General features: G+C 42.3%; 1 protein-coding gene across 6 annotated transcripts in view; it reads right to left on the bottom strand.

Annotated features, from left to right (window-relative positions):
• The window catches only part of LOC134205054 (serine/threonine-protein phosphatase 4 regulatory subunit 3), a 90157-nt gene extending 76339 nt beyond the window's left edge, over positions 1-13818 (bottom strand). For 3 of the 6 annotated variants that reach the window (XM_062679941.1, XM_062679942.1, XM_062679943.1), the window contains exon 1: positions 13138-13817. The gene's annotated coding sequence lies outside the window, so the exon portion shown is untranslated. Of the gene's footprint in view, positions 1-13137 lie in introns of all 6 variants that reach the window. The other 3 variants (XM_062679944.1, XM_062679945.1, XM_062679946.1) reach the window with 2 other exon arrangements.
• Positions 13819-19009: the final 5191 nt, after the last annotated feature.

Below are 19009 nucleotides of genomic sequence, written 5' to 3'. Positions count from 1 at the left end.
TATTGAGATTTGCACGACGAAGTGCAACAATCAAACGTAATGAAAACTGGCCAGCAGACGATGAGTGTTCTCCTCCGTTACCCCCTCCGCCGGCATCTTGGTTTTAACCAAACTTTCTTCCTCCACCTCCCCCTTCAATAGATCCTTGTTTTGTGGAAAATCAGCAAGAAATTGTTGCTCCATTCGGAGTAGCAGCGGGAGGAACAACAAATCTGCCTATTCCGCATCCCCTCGCTTTCAATGCGTCTCCTTTTATGTCAAGAACCTATCCGCAGTTGGGTTTCCAGGCTCCAGCACCCGTGCAGATGAGTGGGCCGACACAGCAACATATAGCTGCTAGACAAGTAGTGACTAGAGAACTTCCGTTTTTCTGCAGGGATCCGATCGATTGACCCTTATTTATAAGTAGTTATCAGCATTCGACGGCAACTTGCGGGTACACCGATTCGGAGAATCTTCTACGTCCGCAGCAAAATCTCAAAGGCAGCGCGAAGGATTCCGTAAGCAGCTTCTTACTCCACCCGTCTACCGTACCACAAGTGTTGTCTACTCTGCAGCAACTCTATGGCCGTCCGGAGCAGATAGTCAACAACATGATTGCGAAGGTTCGGGCTACTCCTCCTCCGAAGCCTGATCGATTGGAGACTCTTGTTAGCTACGGTCTGCTTGTGCAGAATCTTTGCGGACACCTGAAAGCAGTTGGATTGGAAAGACACCTCGCCAATCTGATTTTGCTCCAAGAGCTGGTGGATAAGCTGCCAGCGACCGTGAAGTTTAGTTGGGCTCTCTACCAGGAACAAGTTGCGGAGGTGGGGCGACTACATGGCTAAGATTTCTTCAGCAGCAAGTGTCGTAACGCAGCTTACAAGTATCCCACAGGAAGCAGTGAAAGAAGAGAGAAGCCGACAGAAAGAGAGGTCATTTGTGAACACGCACGTGACTGCGGACAAACCGAAAACGAACGTTACATGCACGATGGCCTTGCAAAGGGGAGGTTTGTGGAATCAACAACTGTCCCAAGCGACACCACCGTTTACTCCACTTTGAGCCACCGAATACCTCCAAGACTACCAGTGCCTGTTCTGCCTGTTCTGTTCATCGTCAGTTGTCATCGTCTACACTCTTCCGCATTCTCCCGGTTACTTTGTACGGGGCAAAGGGACAGATGAAAACTTACGCATTCCTCGACGACAGATCTTACCAGGAATTCTGATCGGGCAGAGCAATAGCCATTTACTAGCCACATTGAAACTGCGCGAGGGGAAGCTGACCGACCCTATAGCAACGAAGACCAGAATCGGATGGGCAGTGTGTGGAAGCCTACGGAAAACAAAAGCGAACACGATGCATAAGCAACTCCATATGTGTGCCGTGTCGCCTGAAGTTGACCTCCATGAGTACGGTCGTCGCTTTTTCGATATCGAGAGTCTGGGTGTCGCTGTATGAAAGGTGTGGAAGAACAACGGGCCATCAATAGCCTGAAAACAAGCACACGTCGGGTGAACTGTGAGAAGTTCGAGACGGGCCTGTTCTGGAAGCAAATGTTTCTGCAAATTTCGATTCGTCAAGAAGATCGCAGCGCACTATTATTTCCCTATAGAGATTCTCCGGAGCATCCAATGAGTATTATGGTCTCCGACGTCGCAATATTTGGAGCGGCCTGCTTTCCAGCGCTCTCAGTACATCAAGAATTTGAATGCAGCTGAACAGGAAGCAGAGCTTCCACGCGGAGCTGAAGCAGTCAGAAAGAGGCACTATGTGGACGACTACGTAAACAGTTTCGATACGGTAAAGGAAGCGGTTGAAGTAGCGAAGACGGTAATCGTGGTACACCGACGATCCTGCCCATATTCGCAACTGGATGTCGAATGACGGAAAAGTCCTAGAAAATCTACGTGAAGTAAATCCAAAGTCGAATAGAGCCATGCTGTCAGAGAAGGAGATTTGATTCAACCGAGTGTTGGGGATGGCGTGGATTCAAAAGGAGGATGAGTTCGCGTTTTCCCTGCAGTCCGACGAGAAAGTGCGTAATCAGCTAAACGTTTCAGCGGTTCCTACGAAAAGGGAAATGCTTCGGTTGATCGTGAGCATTTACGACCCTCTAGGTTTGATAGCGGCGATTGTAATCCATGGCAAAGTCCTCATACAAGATGTGTGGAGTAGTAAGATTGAATAGGACAACGAGAATCCAGAGGACATTGGCAAGCGTTGATAATAGTTTTCAAGAAGTTGAGTGAATTGTATATACCTCGGTGCTATTTTCCGCGTTATGATCCACATTGTCGAAAACGAAGGTGGCACCACTTCGCATCGTCTCTATTCCACGATTAAAACTAATGGCGGCATTGCTAGGGGCTCGTTTGCGGAGAACGATAGAGGAAAATCACACCTTGAGGATTCAGAAGACGTACTTTTGGAGCAATTCATCAACAGTATGTTCTTGGATAACGTCAGATACCCGTCGATATCGGCAGTTTGTCGCCTTCAGAGTTGACGAAATACTGTGCCATACAAAGATCAACGAATGGCAGTGGATTTCAACGAAGATCAACGTGACTGACGAAGCCACCAAGTGAGGAAATGGTCCCACCTGTAACGTTAACAGTCGATAGTTTCAGGGACCTGAATTTCTCTACAATCGTCGTGGTGAAACGATTTGGAATTGCGGGAGGCGTACGTCTGCAGTCATTTGATCGGGCAACTAGTGGTGGAGACAGCAAGGTTTTCACGGTTCGAGAGGATGTTACGGGCAGTGGCATACGTTCACCACTTCGTAGATCGTCTGCGAACCGCGGGAAGCAATGGCTCGGCCAATACATCGGAAATCCAGAAGGCTGAACGGACGCTATGGTTGACTGCGCAGTCTGAAGCGTTTACAGAGGAAGTAGCGATCCTGAATCAGAATTCGGAGCGGAGTTGTAAACCAGAGCAAATAGTAGCGTCCAGCTGCCTGGTGAAGCAGTCGCCATTTGCGGACGAAAGCGGAGTATTGCGGGTAGGTAGTAGGGCAGCGGAAGCTGAGATGATGGCTTACGATGCGAAATTCCCCATAATTATGCCTAGAAATCATCGGATCACGGAGCTGCTTTTGGATTTTTACCATCGGAAGTACGGTCATGCAAATGACGAAACCCTATCCTAAAAGTTCTACATTCCGAGGCTACGAGTGGAAGTTCGCCTGGCAAGGAAACGCTGCATGTGGTGCTGCGTGTACAAATCCACGCCAGTTGTTCCGAAAATGGGGCCGCTACCCGCGGTGAGATCGGAGCCGTACGTAACCCCGTTCACCTACGTGGGCGTAGATCTGTTTGAACCGCATCCGGTGAAAATCGGTTGAAGCGCGGTGAAACAGTGGGTCTGCCTCTTCACCTGTCTTACGGTCAGGACTGTACACCTTGAAGTGGTTGCCAATTTGTCTACCGATGCACGTGTAAGAAGGCGATCAGACGGTTCAATGCTCGAAGAGGTTCCCCTTAGGTAATTTACTCTGATAATGGGACAAATTTTATAGAAGCAAGTCGGGAGCTGCGAGACGAAATCAACAGAATCCACTCTGAGCTGGGCAGTATCTTTACCAATAACCAATGCTCGAACTCAGTGGCGGTTCAATCTTCCTGCAGCCCCCCATATGGGAAGTTGTTGGGAAAGAATGGTTCGTGCCGTGAAGTCTGCACTAGGATGCGTTCCAGAAGTGAGGAAACTGGACGAAGAGTCGTTCGCAACAGTATTAGCGGAAGCAAAAATTATGATCAACTCCAGGCCGTTAACATTCATCCCTTTGGAAACTGCGGATCAATAATCATTGGCACCCAATCGCTTTTTGTTGCTGCGTCCGAATGGCGCTAAATAACCGGAGAAGTTTCCAACGGATGTGACGACAGCGTTGAGAAATAGTTGGAACATGATTAAGCATACGTTAGACAATCTACCTACCTACAATCATTCGCATTAGCATTAGCATTTAGCAGTTCGCACAAATTCGTAGGTGGTACACACCAAGACTATTGTATGAGAGTACCATCACTTTCATCCGTTACCACAGATATTGATTTGGGACTAATCACTAACTCTTCGATGGAAGCAATATACTCTCAAATAGTCCAGATCTGTCCTGGCCACGTCCTTGCGAATGCTGAGGAAGGGGAAGGATGGTTTGTTGGACACCTACTTAAGAAAGATACAACTCTACGACCTCTCATTGGTGCCACGGGAGGTTTTGGAATTGTGTGGAAGGTTATAACAGTAGGAATCGTTTTGGTATAACGTGAAACACAGAACTAAGATAGAAATACAATAGGAAAGGGACGAGCCTGCTTATAAGGCAGAAGCGGTAGCCACTAAACCACCGAGCTCGTCATCTACCTACCTACAATCATTCGGCGTACAAAATGGTTTCGAGATGTACAGCCGATCAAAGTAGGAGATCTCGTGCTTGTTGTGGATGAAAATGTGAGGAACCGACGACGAGTGGACGAGTTATCCAAGTGTTTCCGGGAAAGGACACGGGAAAGTAACACGACGTGCAGAGGTGCAGACATCAGGTGGCACTATGAAGAGACCTGCTACTAGGTTGGCTGTGCTGGACGTGTAGAGGTCTGGTGACGCTAAAGAGGAAGTTAAGGCGACACGGGGGAGAATGTTCGCCGCAACAGCCTTTATAGTGAACATCCCTTTATTATTATTTAGTCATCGCTGGCATCACTGAAGACATCGAATCGCCTAGCAAAAAAGACATTTTAGTTTACTACATAAAGATTGTATCTTCGGTTCCCTTTGTTTTGGAGTTCAAAACGCGTGTGGTACTAAACTGTCAAATCGTATGTATTTTTCCTTCATTGACATTCCGCACAGCGACGACAGCGACAATCTTTATCTAGTAACTAAAATATCTTTTCCTAACAACGACAAGGTTTCAAACGAGATGACGTGCGATTGATGAGATGAATTAGACCAAAATAGAGACGGTGATAAATACGGATTGAATAGGATTACATTTTGAATATATTGCCGTTCCCGCCAGCGTTCATCAGTCGTCCTGGTCCTGCGTTTGGGGCTAGAAATGGGGTCTTCCGAACTCCTGTGTTCGGCAAGTATGAACAACATTCAAATGGGTCTGTACCTAAAGCTGCACTGTATTCTAGTGAACAATGTATCTCGCATATCTCCACGCCCTCCTACTCGCCCATCGTCGCTTGCTGGTCAGTGGCCTCTGCAGAGTGTCCAGGACGCACCGCAGTAAGCTTCTCGGGAGATTCTTCCAGTCCCTCTATCTCAGTCGCGCCATCTGCTGCCAGCGTTCATCCAAGTCCTCCTGGCCCTGAGTGTAGATGTGGATTGGAAATCTCCCAGCACGTTAGTCCAGGCAAGTACCTATGCAACAATGAACATTCGCTGCCTGATTCGGATCTAACTTCCAGCAGTTCTCCGGTAGTATCATCAACCAGGTCGATCGATCGCGACACCGATGATCTCTTGATTTACTACCAAAACGTAGGCGGTATCAACTCAGAAGTAGACAACTATCGTCTAGCAACATCAGCTCAGTGCTACGATGTTATTGTCCTGATCGAAACTTGGCTTGATGATCGCACACTCTCGAGTCAAGTGTTTGGTACTGAATACGAAGCGTATCGGTGTGACCGAAATCCTGAAAATAGTAGGAATTCTACTGGTGGCGGTGGCTTGGTTTGAAGGCAAGGCTAATTGGAAATTCCACGTGGCAATGTTTGGAGCAAGTCTGGATATCCATCCAATTGAAGAAGAGTGCCATTTTCCTTTGTGCCGTGTACATACCTCCAGATAGAACACGTGACGTTGACTACTTAGATACCCACTGCCGTTCCGTCTTCACCGTAGTCGAGGATATGGCAGCGGCGGATGAGCTTTTTGTCATTGGCGACTTTAATCTTTCCGGTGTTTCGTGGAGACCGTCTCACAATGGTTTCCTCTATCCCGATGGACATCGGTCAGTATTTCACTCGGGTGCTTTGCATCTTCTCGATGACTACAGCACGGCGATGCTATCTCAAATCAATCATGTAGCGTAGCGAATGAGAATCAACGTAGCTTGGACTTATGTTTTGTGAGCAAGCAAGATGTCGCCCCGTTCATCGCCGCAGCTCCAGCTCCCATGGTTAAGCTCGTCCCTCATCACCTTCCTTTAGTTGTCCGAATTCCGGTGAGCCTGGCCAACGAGTTCAATGTATTTCCCGCTTCCGTATCATACAACTTTCAGAAGGCCGATCATCAAAGCATTGTCAACGTACTATCTGGTATGCCTTGGAACGCTATACTTGCCGATAATGTCGAAAATGCTGCGTCGACTTTCTCGCATATCTTGGCATGATACGTTATTGACCGACATGTTCCCAAAAAAAGTACACAAGAATAGCTCTCATCCGTCCTGGTACACTCGGGAATTAAGAGAACTTAAAACTGCCAAGAGAGCCGCCTTAAGGAAATACACTAAATACTGCACGTTTTCCTTAAAGAATCACTACGTCAGACTCAACAACGCCTATAAACGGGTCAGTCGTATATGCTATTCCCGATATCAAAGTAACAGGGCTGGTAGCAAGTCACTTTTTAGTGACTTGGTCACTATTTTGAGCCTAGTCACTAAAAAGTCACTATTTGCATCCAAAAGTCACTAAAGTCACTATTTTTCGGAAAATGGTCACTAAAGTCACTATTTTCGCACCACCGTTTGTAAAAAAAGTTCAAAATAAAAATCATTTGTATCTACCATTATCATCAACCAAATCAAATGTAAATCTGTTAGCAAAATATATAAAGTTTGAAAAATTGCTCCAAGGCCGTCTTATGAAAGGCAGAGTGGGTTCGAACAATGGACTTCGGGATCGAAAGACACACATGTCTGTGCGACCACTCAGCGAAGCTCGGGCATACATTTAGGCAGCGCCGTATATAAAGCGCAGGATTGTTACGACTACCAGGATTTCGCGATTTTCGCAGTTTTTGCTATTATTGAATGCATTATACTCTTGAGCACTCGTTTAACAAGCATTTTAAGGGTAAGAACTTCACTTGTTGTCATTTTTATCGTTTCTGAATATCCATTTTTTGTCACGTCAGTTTTGACATAATTCCGAGATATTTCTTAGTTTCTGATTGATTAACCCCTCTACGACGAATCACACAGCATGATATTGTCGGCGTAGCATCACATTAGAATTCGGACATCGGGACTTCCGAACCGAACTTTCTTCCGAAGTTTTATCTGTCAAACTAATTGATGCATTGTTTAGCGCATCTTTAGGCGAATCCAGCGCACTACTTCCTAAGTTGGGTAAGTTGCCTGTACCTAGAGAAAAATCCACCTTCGTTATAAAAAGCTTCCTAACTTTGTTTCTCTTAGAAGAACTTTCACTGTAAGTTCTGTAGCGATGACCGCATAAATCTTTATGTAAAATTCCGTAAAAATTCCGCCTTGAATTTGGGAAATAATTTTCGAAAGGTTTTTCTTAGGAATTCACCAAACAATATCTGAAGGAATTCTCAAAAAGATTTCTACCGGAATTCATGAAAAAATCCGCTTGTATTTGAAGGAGATTTTTTTTCAGGGATTCGCGGAGAAGTTTATATAGTAATTGACGTGCAGTTTCCGCGGAATTTCCTGAAAGACAGCAGGAATGTCTACAAAATATTCTACCTTGAATTTATGGTATGAAAGAATTTCCGGAAGTTTTTGTGCTGACATTCGCCATCGGATTTCATTTCTGTTGGAATTTCCGTTTGAACTCCTGGAGAAAGATTTCATAAGGATTGAAGTATTTTCTGCACAATTTCTGAAAAAAAATCCTAGAAATTTTCACAAGGTTTTCCACAGAAAATCAACATCCGCTGAAATTTCTTAAAAAATTTCAGAGTTTTCCAAAGCAATTTCTGCATCAAATTCAAGATTTTGGATCACATTTTACGAAACTTGAAACTTAGGAAACTTAGGTTCGGTAAAATTCATGTTATATATGAGTTAATGTTTTTAATGAAACCGAGATCAGGGTCTCGAAAAAACAAATGGCAAATGGACTCTATATATATATTTAAATTTGTTTCAATTAAAAATGTTATTTTTCATTATTAAAAATCGTATTTTAAACATGTCATCATAATTTTGGATACTTTTAGTTTTTTTTTAAACAATTTTTAAAGATTCATAAGCTTTGTGATTCCAAATAATTCTCTGTCTAGTAATTGATTAGATCATTTTATTTCTTTTTTTGCCGAAAAACCGTGTTAATTTTTCAACGTGCCAAAACGAATGTTCACACGTCTAACTACATAAAAATTAGTGAAAAGCGTTCTAGCACTTTTTCATACTGTCTTGCAGCTGAATCATAAAAAAAACATAAACAAAAACATAGTAAAACTTTTAGGAATATATTTGGACGAGACAATATTTTTTGATCGATCGATAGACAGCGCAAAATTTGTTATACTTCATTCTGCCTTTTTCATACACGAACTGCAGTTTCACGAAAAACTTCGAGCTTATGTTAAACTTTATTACCACAATGCTGTAGAACTTGCTTCAAAATCGTTGTTCAAATTATAAGCATGGTTTAGTGTAACAACTTGTAACTCGTTACCTGCTTCTGAGTGTTACGGAATAAGGTTTACCATGGAGGCTAGCAATATGCCTCTGGATGTCCCAACGAATACCTTGCTCAATATCCAACTCTGTGGTATTTATGATGGTGTCGCCAAGTCGGTTGTCCCCTGCTAAGATCCATCCTCTCCCTAGTTACGATTGCGATGCACACGGCCAGCAGCAGTACTGGAATTTCTCATTTTCAACGAGAGATGTCACGCGATGTTTACATATCTGCCCCTTTCAATATCTATAGAAACGCGAAGGATGAATGGCATGCTACAAAAAATATTTGTTCCGTGACAGGGCATGAAAGTGTTCAATATCGGCTTTATTTTTGTGTTTATTACCACTTTCAACTCGGCGAATTAAAGGAATATGATTAATTTATCGGCTAGTCACTATTCTTCGCATGTATTTATTAAAATAGGTACTTTAGAAATTTTAATTTTATTTTAAAGCAAAACATCCTTTCATGACTGCCTTTCATGCGAAATTGATCAAAGAACCCACGATTCTTTCATTTGATCGCCTGAAATAGAAAAAGGCGCTTTTCTCTCTGTCTTATGACGATCACGACCTTTTCCAGTACTGGCCAGCAGTAGTAAACCTCATGATATTGTAATTTTTGTCTTCTCTTGATTTCTGATAGCATTCTAATAAGGATTTGAAAAAACTAATAAGGATTTGAAAACAATACGAATGCAACTCAGCTCACTACCTGGTTAGTACTTCATACAAAAGTCACTATTTGGTCACTTTTTTTGCTTCTGAAAGTCACTATTTGGTCACTTTTTTCGTCATCGTTGGTCACTAAGTCACTATTTTGAACGGCATTTATCGCTACCAGCCCTGAAGTAAGATCCAAACCAATCTCAAAACGCATCCTAAACTGTTTTGGAATCATGTCAACAAGCAACGCGGGGAATCTGGCCTACCTTCCTCTATGACATTTCAGGGCGAAACTGTATCATCACTGCAGGAGATCTGCAGACTGTTTTCGCTAAAGTTTGCTGACGTTTTTACCGATGAACAGCTTACCGACAACGAAGTACATCACGCAGCAGACAATGTTCCCCTATATGGCCATGTACTAGGTGTTATCGACATCAGCGAAGAAATGATCTCCTCTGCTGCATCAAAACTAAAGTCATCGATCAAACCTGGTCCCGATGGTACTCCATCCAATTTCCTGAAAAGACACATTTCCAGTTTGCAGTATCCGTTGCTCCTCCTGTTTCGGCTTTCCTTATCCAGTGGCATCTTTCCTTCATGTTGGAAGACTGCACAAATGTTTCCTGTGCACAAGAAAGGGAACAAACGTGACGTGGACAATTATCGAGGAATAACTTCGCTGAGTGCAATATCAAAACTGTTCGAACTCGTTGTGATGGATCCTCTGCTCTCCCACAGCAAGCAGTATCTGTCTGAAACTCAGCATGGATTCATAGCCGGTCGCTCCACTAGTACTAATTTATTGTGCCTTACATCTTTCATCACGAACAGCATGACGAAAAGAGCTCAAACAGATGACATCTACACAGATCTGTCAGCTGCTTTTGATAAGTTAAACCACTGCATCGCTATCGCCAAATTAGACAAGTTAGGAGTAATGGCACTCTATTGGAATGGTTCCGATCATATCTATCCGGCCGCCAACTAATGGTTGCTATCGGCGACTGCAGATCTGATTCCTTCGTGGCTACATCGGGAATACCCCAAGGATGTCATTTGGGTCCGTTAGTCTTCCTACTATATTTCAATGACGTGAATTTTGTACTTGAAGTTCCCCGCCTATCGTATGTATGTGACCTGAACATGTTCTTGCAAATCCAATCCATCGACGATTGCTATTTTCTTTCAACGTCAGTTAGAATCCTTTGCCAATTGGTGCAACGTCAACCGTATGATAGTCAATCCGGAAAAATGCTCGATGATCACTTTTTCTCCGATTAAAAATCCCGTTGGATTCCACTACACGCTTTTGAATACCAGCATAGAACGTCTGAGTCATGTCAAAGACTTGAGCGTAATTTTGGATTCCCAGCTGACGTACAAAATGCATATTTCATACGTTGTAGGTAAGGCTTCCAAAACCCTGGGCTTCATCTTTCGTATGGGTAAAGAATTTTCTGACATTTACTGTCTAAAGTCTTTGTATTGCTCACTGGTGCGGTCGATACTGGAGTATTGCTCCGCCGTTTCGAATCCCAATTATACGAACAGTGCCGAACGAATTGAGTCCGTGCAACGACGCTTCCTACGATTTGCTCTGCGTAGACTACCGTGGAGAGATCCATTACGCCTGCAGTTATGAAAGCCGCTGTCGGCTTATCGATCTGGAGCCGCTAAAAGAACGCCGTAACACCGCTCGAGCTGTACTTGTTGCAGACGTTTTGCAAGGCCGAATAGATTGTAGTGACATTTTGGAACAGATTAATATTAACGTACAGCCGAGAACACTTCGCAATAACGCTATGTTAAGAATGCCATTTCGTCGGACTAACTATAGTATGAACGGTAGTATTGAAGGATTACAGCGTATATTCAACAGGGTTTCTACAATATTCGACTTCAACCTGCCTCGTCAGTCGCTGCGTCGAAGATTCAAAGAATTTTTCACATCGTAACACTAAATTTGGTGATTTTGAACCCCCACCCTCCCCCTCGTAACATTTTTTGTATGGAAGGTTTAATTTGTTTGTATGAATCGTAACGCTTGGCTGGACCCCCTCCCTCCCCGTTCGGCGTTACTTAATTTGTGAAAGGCCCCATATGTTACTTTATCTTTCCAAAATAAAAAAAAAACTGCATTTTAGCTTTAAACTGGTCACAAAACTACCCCAACACAGCTCAAGGTATGGTACACGGTCAGTCGCACCCACCTAGATCTTATCGATTACGATGAGAAATTACAGTGAAGATGAAATCCATTCTTGCCTCACATCCGACTATCCGTATGGGGTTAGGCAAAGCAAAGCTGATATCGACAACAGAAATCTCTTCCGTAATCAATGAATAGCAAATAAAGGGACACACTTGTTAATCTCCAGAATGATGCGGAGTGGGGCAAAATATTGGATAACAGTTGCTACAACATTCGCACAGGGTCAGCCCTGATCGGATCGGATCTCGCCAGTCAAAAGCGATCTCAGAACCCCGTTGTTTACGAACTCAAGAAGGCAGCGTCTTCATTTTTAGCTGATCCATTTCCAGACGAGCCAAATACTAGTCCTGCCAACTAAACGCGGCTCTAGCGAAGGCTACATACAGAAGCAGGCCCGGGTAGATTCCTTGGCAGATGATGGGAGGGAAGCCGCAACAACGGATGATAATTGCTTCCTCTACGATATTTAACGATGCCTGTTTGGAGCAAGGACAAATTCGTAGATGCCAGAGAGAAAACGCGACATGTCAGTCACTCACCCATCCAACTGATCAGCTGAAACGCTGGCTCGACAGTGTGAATGGACGTAGACCGGCCACGTAAGAGCGGGGACGAAATCTGCAAGCAAGCGCTAGACTGGAATCTAGCAGAACATCGCAGGAGAGGCAGTCCTAGGATCTCCTGGCAACAAAACCCTAACAGAGAAATGAACAAAATCGATAGGAATCAGACTTGGATCCAAGTCCAGGATGGAGATCTTTCACGTTGGTCCTGTGTACTCCTTAAGGTGCTCAGAACACAAGTATGAGTGAGTGTGTATAAATTCGACCCCACTAAATTGAAGGAAACCAATCCCAGTGTCGTAAAGCCAATGTTCAATCAAAATAGCAATAAATATGTTTCTTAAGAAATATCAAGAACGGAGTTTCACCTAGCATGAAGAGTCATTTACAAGGAAACCGTTTATGCTATAAAATTAAAAATCATTGTTTTGATTTCTAAGCCGAAATCATATGGTACGCGAGATATGTAAATGGCCAACAATACATATTCGCTAGTTCTAGCGGACAATGCGCTATCCAACAATACCAGCGCAAAATTAGCATAATGTAAACACTTCAGTAATGTTAACACTTTAGTAAACAATATTAGCAAAGACAATTACTTTTACACTGTGCTAACATCGCGCTAGCGCTAGTATTGTCGCATAGAATTATGTAAACGGGCCATGAACGCTGAATAATCGAAAACGACATTTTCTATGCAGCTACCCTAATATCCTCACACACCAGCATCGCTTGTTAGTGTATCGCAGGTGTTGGTAATCTGAAATTGGTATTAGTGAAAGCATGGTCCAACGATCAGAAGAAAAAGAAGAACAATAGTGCGAACTTTGAAACACCGTAAAGACCAGTGACAAGAACAAGATAGAGAATGAATATGCTGAATGAAAAAAATAATAACAGCAAAACTTCTGTAAGATGAACCGGAGTGCAAGGATTCTGTGAGAAAAAGCATTTTTCTAAAGTTTATTTAATTTTGCTAGCAACGGTATTATTTTTCTATTAACTACACACACGATATTATTTTTCAATAAATTATTACACATCATAAAAATAACCGCAACCATTGTACTCACCTGAAAATCAAAAATTTAATCCTCGCAAATCTGTTTCTCGTTTACGTTCAAACCACGGTGACGTCTTTTTCTCTTCGGGTAAAAATATCAATCCGGTTCAAAGCACTTTATCGAAAGAATTTTACAGCGCCACGATTTCCTTTTTCTTCGCTTCCGACCAGATTTCAGAAACGTAAACCTTCGAAATACTTTTACGGACTCTATACGCCGGCGAATTAGAACACACCCCAAGGAAACGGCGACTTTTCCCCTATGGAAATTTCGTATGTCGGTCACTCCGCGGCAGATCGGAGGCGGTTCGGAACCCAACCGGAACGCTACCAGATACACCAAACCGAATGGAATCCTATTTGCCCTCTAATCACGTACCCGAACTGCAATTCGAACCGCAGCAGCTCGGTGCTGACGGGGAAGGTAAAACTTTTTTTCTCCAGTCACCGAGACCAAGCGGAATGGAAAAATCCACCAACCACTTTCTATCGAACACCTGGGACTGTTACGCCACTTCCGATCACTTCAGCACAGTTTTGCCACTACGAAACACGTATTCCTGAATATTTTCCACACTTCCAGTAGATTTTCACTGCTAAAATTCGCTCACTGACGTGCTCGCGAAACTCTTCGGATCACAACATACATCGCCATCTTGGATTCTAGTCTGTCTGCCGTGTCGACGAGAGGTCGAAAATTCGTGAAGCTTTGCGCGGTGGAGAAATTTTTTGATTTCAAAAAACGGCTGCTGCACACGCACACAACGGTACTTGTGGTGTCCTTTCGTTTCCTCGCAGTAAGCTGCCTGGACGGAAGAGTGAAGTAGCAATAAAAACAACGAACAACGCAGCACGAGTTTCGTTGGAAAGCTTTTGCCGAGAGTCGTTGAAAAGTTTTTGTTTTGACGAAGCTTGACAGCGGTGCACTGTTAGAAAAAAGTGCTTGATTTTACTTTTTTGCGGAATTTGAACGGTTTGATGAATGGTAAATACTATAGATATTGTAGGGTGCTGTCAATCCGATACACCGCGCGGCTGTTGTAATGTTTCCAAAAGCGCATTTGCACAAGATTCCACGCGGCGTTCCACATTCGAAAGGAACAACCGCACCTTAGGAAACGCCGCAATGTTATCTCCCCATAAGAATCGAGTATACGGGCAGCAAAAAGCGCGGTGCGTCGTTTCGTGTGAGGAGCGCCGCGTGTACTTTTGGGCAAATGCGTTAATAGTAGAATCTATACACTGAGATCAAATCACCATTATATTTTATGTGCACGAATCATATAAAACAGATTCGACTGGAGTTACCACGACTTCATGTGCAGCATTTGAAATCTTTCTACCAACAAGGATATTTAAAATCCAAATATATGGAATATAAAGGTGATCTATTTATATGCCATTGGACCTGCCAATGATTTTTATGTGCAAGGATCGATAGTTGATAATTATCAATACCTGCACATAAAATTCAATGGCAACCAAAATAGATATTTTTCTGGTGAAATGTTGGTCGGTGGATAAAATTTTCTTCTGGCGACAAAATGTAAGCAAATTCTGTTTAATATCTATAATAATTACTAATGAGTTTTCATTTTTCAGTTTTATTCCAATTCCTGCCTTGTATACGTGTGCGCAGCATGAATTTATAGTTTTATCTGTCCCATTGCCGCGTTGCGTTTCGTGCTTATTAACCGGTGGAAATTACCAGCGTCGTTTATTTGTCCGATAGCGTGTTGTTTCCTGTTTCTGACCGGTAAGGTGGAGGAGATTTCGAAGAAGTACAAGGACATCATCAAAATTGCATGATCTATGTGGAACTTTGTGAACGATTTTTATTTTTGCTGCTGTGAGAACCAGAAATTATCGTCCTACCTTGGTCATCTACCTCGCAAATTCACGGTTTCGGATCAGATCATGAAGCAGTCTGGTTATTTAAAGTGGTTGGATATGTCCGTTAAGGACGTGATCATGGCAATTCCGGAGAATATCTGTAATCAGCTGCTGGAACTATACCAACAACCAAACGCCGAGTCACTTTCAGACAGCCTGCCGAAGTTGCCACCTAGCGAATCGTCGTCAACATTACATTGAATTCGGGAAAGACCGAATATCCACAATCCCCCGTAGAAAACAACGGTTTTCCACCGATTCCCATTCAGCCATGGCAACAGTATAGTGTTACCAGACGTACTCTTTTAAGGGTACATGTACTCTTTTTGAGGGAGAAAAATTACGTACTCTTCTTTTTCGGATAGAAAGGATATATGTACTCTTTTTAAATATTGTATTAAAGTACCAATTTGATTTTCAAACTTAAAATTGCAAAGTGAATCAATTTTCCTTAGTTTGAACAAATAAAGTACGCTAAGAGTGTGTATGTCACTATTTGAATTGAACGAATTTATTATTTTCATGACATTTAATTTATTCAACTGTTTCTGGACACGCCGAAATTTAAGATAGGTCGGGAATTTCGAACATTTAATCGTTCGTTCGTATACCACAGACTGCGTCCATTCAAGTTTTTAAAGCTATTCCTCAGATATCAGACGGTTTCAAACTCCCTGTTTCCTATGAAGATTCAATTTGCCCAATACATTTGAAAATATTAGATAGGTTCATTAGTTTTTATTCTATAAATTGTCGTTTTACTCCTTCATTCTCATTTAGGAGAAATTTGTTTCAAATATTCTGTGATTATTATTCAAATTTTCATAACAAAAATATGTTGAAAATAATTAATTTTAATTAATAATTAGGGGCAGCAGGGACTATGTCCAAGGGCTTGACGACCCCTCCCCATGGCCACTGCGAGTTAGGGGGCCTGCCTAGGATGTGGTGGGGTTTGACAGTGGGCTCTGTTGAACCTCTACAAAAAGCTGCATGTGTCTATAAGCAGGCCCTATCAAACCCAGTCCACATATGAACGTATATGGTGTCGTGGAGGATGCTGAAGTGGAGGCGATTGAGGTACTCCTCCATACAATATGTATGTATATCGTCTCCAATTTAGCATCTTGTATTGCATCATGTACGATTTTATGTTGACTGGGAAGCGAACGTGTGCCGCTCAAAGCGCACAAGCCCAACACGAGTGCCAACCGGCACATCAGGATTAATACCAGTGAGATCCTGATTACGGTATACTGGTCACGGCCAGCGACACACACACGCGCGCGGAAGTAATGCAAAATAAACGACATGTAAAATAAACGTAAATTAACATTCTTATTTAGCCTCAGATAGAGATAAAATAAGTGTTGCTGAATGACATTGGCTTTCCGATTACTATCAATGTGGTTGAACAGCCGTGAATATTACTTTATTTTCAATTTCAATCCCGTTTTTTCTTACTTTCCTTACGTTAAAGAAATGATGACGCGGGCGCCTAATTCGGAATTTCAAATGAACAATCGCTCACTTTGAGCGATTGATTGTTTATTCTCGCGAAGAATGAATGATTGAACAAATTTAGGAAATGCTTATACTGTTGTGTAGAAGTTGCATAGATCACATCACGTTCCATGGTGAATCCCGATCTATGTTACTGATAACCCCACCCAACTAACACTAATTCCTTCCCGTGGTAATTGTGGAGATGCAGAGGTATTCTCGGTCTCTAGTAGCAACAATAACCACACACTAACATTCCCTCCCTTCCCCAACTGACTGTAAGGACTTGGCCGGCGCCGTTATTGATCAACATTTGCGAGCTGCTGAAACGTGCACTTCGAGAATAGATGGTAAATCCCAACCACTGTTCACTTGGATCGTAGTGCAATTTGCACCAGTTCTGATCAATCACGGAGTAGCAACCATTGATATGTACAGTCAGTCTAAGCTAAGCTAAGCTAAGCTAAGCAAAAATATGTTGAAAATAATTAATTTCGACTCAAATCCCGAACATGACTCATATTTCAAGCACTGGCTTTTTAGCGTTCTAGAATTCAAAATTCCATGTGTTTTTCGTGGAAAGAACCACGCGAATAATGATGAAATGGACAGTTGTTTGAAATAGTAGTCTTGTTCGGGATTTAAGTCAAAACAGTACAATATCAAATTTGAATTGTAAACTAAAAAAATAATCATGGGTTGTACTCTTTTGTACTCTATTTTCACTTTCTGTAAATGTACTCTTTTTAGTCAAACCGGATCTGGTAACACTACAACAGTACCCACATCCACATTCAAACAGGGATGCTTCGAAGCTTCCACAACAGCAAGCAATTTTTTTCTTGTTCTGTTGTTAGTGTTACATTGTAAGTACCTATCGGTATCACCGATTTATTCTTCTAGTGGAAAATAAAAAAGACTTATTTGAATACATTTTGTTTTTGTATTTTTTTATAATCAAGAAATAAGCTAAACAGAATTCATTTGGCTTATAAAGCTGGCACACGAATAATACTTGCGGCTGCATTTAAAAAACATTAGAAAAGCTAAATAAATTGTATTTGATGTGCATTACTTTTATGAGTGCGTTGCACATAAAATTTAAGAGCCACCAAATTTTCAAGTTTTATGTGCATGACCAATAAAAATCATTTGCAAAGCTTGATTGCAAAAATATATGTGCGCTGCACATAAAATCTAGATGGTAATTAAGCTCAGTGTAGATGAGCGAATGCATGGCTGAGTCGATTTTTTTGCCCGTGCACACGCGCATATGACGTCACAGCCCTTAACGTTTCCATTGAAATCGTGATGTCATGCTCGTTTGGAGACACGTTTGACAGTTCGTTTGGAGACAGTGGATTTATCTTCGCTCATCTATATATTCCACTATCTATAGTAAATACCCTAATAAAAAATCCCAAAAGAATTATAATAGAAACTTTTCTAACAGTACGCTGAAATTAATTGTAATTACGGTAAACTCTATTGTGGCTCACAAAAGAGCAACATTAAAAAATATTGTTTTTCACCATAAAGCCTATTTTAAATACAGTAGACGTTCGATAACTGCAAGTCATTTATTGTCGATGCAGATGAAATCAATGAACTTGTCTCAACTACGTCGCTCGACTGGTACGTCGCTGGTCGCTGGTGACCCTTTCCAGTAAGTGCTCCAGCGACGCAGGCAAATTTAATGCGTCGCCGCAGCACCAAACTGGAAAGCGCTCGCTGGTTGAGCGACGCGACGGTTCAGCGACGTTCCAGCGATGACTCGCATAGACAATAACTGCAATGCTTTTTAACTGCAATTCGATAGTTGCAACAGTTTTGCAGTTAGCGGACCGCTAAACTTCAAGCTGATGTCAAACTCAATGACAGCTGCATTGCGCTGCACATTAAGATGCACTTTTATTGCATCTGACGTCGATTGACAACCGTTTGACGTCTAGAATGCATTGCAGTTATCGAATGGCATTCGTTAACTGAAAAGTAAACATTTTGCAGTTATCGAACGGCTACTGTAGCAAATTTACAATAGAAAATAGGGGTTGTTACAAGGGGTGGGTCGCTGAGCCCAATTCAAATTGTGTAAATTTAAATTTTTGTGCCACAGTGTGCCACATTTCGTGATTGACAAAAGTACTGATAAAACGACAAAGTTCGGCAGCACTGTTCAAACATAAACATTAGACTTCTGTCAAACTGAAGAAATAGAGGAAATTTCAGCTTTCACCGATTAACCGTAGTGGAAGAGGCAAATATTCTTATCGTTCGAAAGACGCTTCAAAATTATATTAATGTCTTTTGGGAATCAGCGGAAATAAATTCATCATGAACTGTAATATTGCAAGTGGTTGAGCTAGCGCCTCCTCGCACCATATTAATGGACCAAATTTAAGACAGAACATCTTCCTGACTGATGGTGATAATTTTATTCAGCAACGGCCGGCATAATCCTTTGTATTTGCAACTATTTCCACTTC

The sequence above is a fragment of the Armigeres subalbatus genome, chromosome 1 (assembly GCF_024139115.2).
Source record: "Armigeres subalbatus isolate Guangzhou_Male chromosome 1, GZ_Asu_2, whole genome shotgun sequence".
NCBI classification, from domain to species: domain Eukaryota; kingdom Metazoa; phylum Arthropoda; class Insecta; order Diptera; family Culicidae; genus Armigeres; species Armigeres subalbatus.
The sequence above is the reverse complement of the archived record's forward strand: the minus strand, read 5'-3'. Positions and strand labels throughout refer to the sequence as shown.